Raw genomic sequence first — 5,640 nt, forward strand, 5'->3', positions numbered from 1 at the left:
ACTCTGCGGCAAAGGACTGATCGGCAGGGTCATAGATGTACCCAGCAGCAGCGTCAGTCTTGGGTCTACCGGTAAGAAGAGGGGGAAGAAACAATAAATAATAGCAACGGTGCAACACAAAGCATGACATGGCAAGATGCAGGCTAGACATGAGCTAACGCAGCAACATCCGTCATAGATGGGTCGGAAGAATATCTGACGATATTTTCCGGGTCTCGGGCTACTACTGGTGAGACTGGAAATGATGAAAATGTTCCATGTTTGCTATGCGAGGGACGCGTGACAGACGAATGGACCGTGTATCCGGGTTCGTCTCGTTCTGCTGATCAACTTTCATGTTGAAAATATTTTGATCTGACTTACGAATTATTTAATATTAATTTTTAAAGTTCTATACAAAAATTAGGAATAAAAAACAGATTTAAATAATTTAATAAAAAGCTATTATGACATCAGTATGATGTCATGGTGACATCAACAGTTGACTAGTCAACTGACCAGCGGGTCCCGAACGTCATAGGCACAAGTTTTAATTTAGATTAAATACTGATTAATCAGATTAATTTAATGGGGGACCCATGTGTCATACTCTAATTATTCTAATTATCCAATTAATTAATTAACTGATATATCTATTTATTTATTTAATAAAAACATTGTTTTTATTTTTATATTTTAATTTCACTTTTCTTTAAAAGGGGGTGTGGGGCCTCCCTGTCATAGACAACGGGGTGCGTTGGCCCACCGGTAAGTGGCTTTAGGCCAAATACTCGGTTTTATTCACACATACATAATCATGCAAATATCGTATTCCTCCAAATACCTATATACGCAAATACATACATCGCATCTCATACATACATACATACATACATACATACGCAACTAATACACCTTTTATTTTATTTTATTTTATTTTTCTAACTCTCATCTCTCACAACTCTCTTTGTTAACACACAAGAGAGAGTCTGTGTTAACTTTCTCAATCATAGAAGAGAGCCAACTTCATCTCCTCCTACCGGAGTCAAACATCGACGGATCGGAGCCCCGTTTGCCGAAACGGAACCGGGACGGCGAGGAGAACAAGATGGTGGGAGGAGCCCGAGGAGGGGCTCACCGACGTTGACGAGACGGCCCGGTGAAGCCGGAGTTCGCGGGAAGGGGCGGAGGAGACGGCGTCGGCGTAGGGGAAGCTCCGGGACGGGGCGGATCCGGCGTGATGGAGCGGTTCCAATGAGCTTGTTGACGAGGAGGCCGGTCGTGTGACGAGGAGGGGCCGGCCAGTGGCGCAGGTTGCGGAGGGTCGGCCGGTGTGGAGGTCGTCGTGGCGTCGCCGAGGAGGTGCTCTGGCGACGGGGAGTGAGGCCGCCGGGGAGGCGCTTGCCGAGGAGGAGGGGCGAGGTGCAGGGGTGGCGCCGAAGTGGGGAGGCAGGGGGCCTCGGTCCCTGTGAGGACGAGGGGGTCGAGAGAGGAGCGTAGGTGGGGGGAGGCTCGGTGGGGAAGGAGCCCTTGGGGAGGGAGAAGGAGCCCGCGGGGAGGGAGGGAGACCTGGGACCGGCGAGGTGGGGAGAGCCGGCGGGATGGGGAGGTCTGGGGCTCGTTAGGGGGAGGTGGTATCGAGAGGAGAGGGAGGGCGCGGGGCGAGCGGGATCTGCTCGGTTTCCTGGGGGAGACCGACGCGGTGGGGGCCTCGCATGGGGGGGGGGGTCAGGATGGTTGGTGGGAGTGGGGGTTGGCGGCGGCCAGGGGGCTGACGAGGGAGGGAGGGGTCTCGCGCGGGGGGGGGGGGGGGGGGGTGGGGAGCACCACGAGAGGGGGAGCGGTTAGGGTTTGCTCGTAGCCTGGCCGACTGGGCCAACTTGGCCTGTTGGGCCATGCGCTCTTCCCTTTTTCGTTTTTTAATATATTTACTTATTTTAATCTTCTTCTTTTTTTCATATTCCTTTTCATTTATTAATTATTATTTTTAAATACTTTCTGTCCTAATTATATAGGACTTTTAATATTATTAAAAATGTCTGATTCACTTTTATAACTTATTATGAAATTTTTAATAACTTCCCCGACAATTTTTATCTTAAACATTATAAAACTTTTCCCATTCGATTTATTTTTTTAACTTCGAATTTTGACTCGGTTTCGACTATCACGAGATCAACAATAGAATCACGACGATGTGGCATCCTTTGCATATGTTTACTATAGTTCAATTACCGAGATTACTGTAGCCTAAATCCGGGGATCTCACAGATTGCCATGCAACAAATGCACTAAAGTTATAAGTGTATGAAAGCTCAAAAGGAAAACTAAGTGGTTGTGCATAAGATGAAAAATTCCACTAGTTATATGAAAGTGACAAAATAGGAGACTCTCTATGAAGAACATGGTGCTACTTTGAAGCACAAGTGTGGAAAAAGATAGTAGCATTGTCCCTTCTCTCTTTCTCTCATTTCTTGGTGGGCATCTTTGGCCTCTTTTATTTTTTTCTATGGGCTTCAGTGGCCTCCTTAATTTTTTGTATAGTCCGGAGACTCATCCCAACTTGTGAGGGGTGTTCGAGATCGTAGTAATTTCAAAATTTTCCTACGCCATCCAAGGATCTATCAATGGAGAAACCAGTAACGAGAGAGGTTGTAGAGTATCTTCATACCTTTGAAGATCGCTAAGCGAAAGTGTTACTATGAATGCGGTTGATGGAGTCGTACTCGTAGCGATTTAGATCGCAGTGGATTCCGATCTATGTGCCGAATCACGGCACCTCCGTGTTCAACACACGTACAGCCCGGTGACGTCCCCTTCTTCTTGATCCAGCAAGGAGAGAGGAGAAGTTGAGGGAAAACTCTGGCAGCACAACGGCGTGGTACCTGTGGAGCTATGTGGTTCTCTGGCAGGGCTTCGCCAAGCGCCGCGGAGGACGAGGAGGAGGAGGAGTAGGGCTGCGGCGTGGAGAGATGAATTGTGTGTCTCCAAAAGGCAAAAACGCTCCATTATATATAGGAGGATGGAGAGGGAGGTTGCCTTGGCCCCTCCTCTAAGGAGAAGGAGCTTCGGCCGAAGCTAGGGAGGAGTCCTCCTCCCACAAGGCAGGTGGACTCCCTTGGTAGGACTCTTTCTCCTTTCCTTTTAAGCTTCCTTGCCTTATCTCTTTTATCCCTATGTGCATAGGCCTTTAGGGAAGGCCTTGGCTAGTCCAATAAGGGCTGGTCCACCACCTATAACAGCCCATGCACCTCTTTGGTCGTCACACCCCTCCCTGGGGTCCTCCCGCACGCTCCCGGTACTCCCGGTACAGTACCCATGAGCCGGCAACTTTTCCGATGACCAAAACAGGACTTCCTATATATCAATCTTCACCTCCGGACCATTCCGGAGCTCCTTGTGATGTCCGGGATCTCATTCGGGACTCCGAACAAACTTTGTTAACCACATACTATTCCTATTACAACTCTAGCGTCATCGAACCTTAAGTGTGTAGACCCTACGGGTTCGGGAGACATGCAGACATGACCGAGACATCTCTCTGGCCAATAACCAATAGCGGGGTCTGTATATCGATGTTGGCTTCCACATGTTCCATGATGATCTCATCGAATGAACCACGATGTCAAGGATTCAATCAATCATGTATGTAATTCCCTTTGTCTACCCGTATGATCCTTGCCCGAGATTCGACCGTCGTTATCCCTATACCTTGTTCAATCTCGTTACCGTCAAGTCTCTTTACTCGTTCCGGAACACATCATCACATTGCTAACTCCTTAGTCACAATGAGCTCAATCTGATGATGGATTACCGACACGGCCCAAAGGTACCTCTCCGTTACACGTAGTGACAAATCCCAATCTCGATTTGTACAACCCAACAGACACTTTCGGAGATACCCGTAGTGCACTTCTATAATCACCCAATTACGTTGTGACGTTTGGTACACCCAAAACACTCCTACGGTATCCGGGAACAACATGATCGAGTGTTATTCTTAGGATTGGGTCTTGTCCATCACATCATTCCCCAATGATCTGATCCCGTTATCAATGACACCCAGTGTCCATTATCAATAAACCATGATCATCTATTGATCAACGAGCTAGCCAACTAGAGGCTCACTAGGGACACACTGTGATCCATATATTCACACATGTATTACGGTTTCTTGTTAATACAATTATAGCATGAACAATAGACAATTATCATGAACTAGGAAATATAATAATAGCCACTTTGTTATTACCTCTAGGGCATATTTCCAACAGTCTCCCACCTGCTCTAGAGTTAATAATCTAGTTACATTGTGATGAATCGAACACCCATAGATTTCTGGTGCTGATCATGTTTTTCCCGTGGAACAGGTTTAGTCAACGTGTCTGCGACATTCAGATATGTGTGTACTTTACAAATATCTATAACCCCATCCTATATGTATTCACGAATGGAGTTGAAGCGGCGCTTGATGTGCTTGGTCTTCTTGAGAAACATGGGCTCCTTTGCAATAGCAATAGCTCCAATGTTGTCAGAGAACAGATTCATCGAGGCCGACGCACTTGGAATCACTCCTAGGTCGGTGATGAGCTCCTTCATCCAGACTCCTTCCCGTGATGCTTCCGAAGCAACTATGTACTCCGCTTCACATGTAGATGCTGCCACGATGTTTTGCTTGCAACTGCATCAGCTAACTGCCTCATTATTCAAAATGTACACGTATCCGGTTTGTGACTTGGAGTCATCCGGATCTGTTTCAAAACTACCATCGACGTAACCCTTTACGACGATCTCTTTGGCACCTTCATAAACGAGAAACATATCTTTAGTCCTTTTCAGGTACTTAAGGATGTTCTTGACCGCTGTCCAGTGATCCACTCCTGGATCACTCTGGTACCTCCCTACGAGACTGATGGCAAGGTTCACATCAGGTCTGATACACAACATGGCATACATAATAGAGCCTATGGCTGAAGCATAGGGGAAGGTACTCATCTTCTCTATATCTTCTGCCGTGGTCGGTCGTTGAGTCGCACTCAACCTCACACCTTGTAATACAGGCAAGAACCCCTTCTTGGCCTTATCCATATTGAACTTCTTCAATATCTTGTCAAGGTATGTGCTTTGTGACAGACCTATGAGGCGTCTCGATCTATCTCTATAGATCTTGATGTTAATATGTAAGCATCTTCTCCAAGGTCCTTCATTGAAAAACTCTTATTCAAATAGGCCTTTATGCTTTCCAATAGTTCTATATCATTTCCCATCAATAATATGTCATCCACATATAATATGAGAAATGCTAGAGAGCTCCCACTCACATTCTTGTAAATACAGGCTTCTCCATAAGTCTGTATAAATCCAAACGCTTTGATCACCTCATCAAAATGAATGTTCTAACTCCGAGATGCTTGCACCAGCCCATAGATGGAGCGTTGGAGCTTGCATACCTTGTTAGCATTGCAAGGATCGACAAAACCTTCCGGTTGTATCATATACAATTCTTCTTTAAGAAAATCGTTCAGGAATGCCGTTTTGACGTCCATTTGCCAGATTTACTAATCATAAAATGCGGCAATTGCTAACATAATTCGAACCGACTTCAGCGTCACTACGGGTGAGAAGGTCTCATTGTAGTCAATCCCTTGAACTTGTCGATAA

Source organism: Hordeum vulgare, chromosome 4H (genome assembly GCF_904849725.1).
Source record: "Hordeum vulgare subsp. vulgare chromosome 4H, MorexV3_pseudomolecules_assembly, whole genome shotgun sequence".
In the NCBI taxonomy this organism is placed as follows: Eukaryota; Viridiplantae; Streptophyta; class Magnoliopsida; order Poales; family Poaceae; genus Hordeum; species Hordeum vulgare.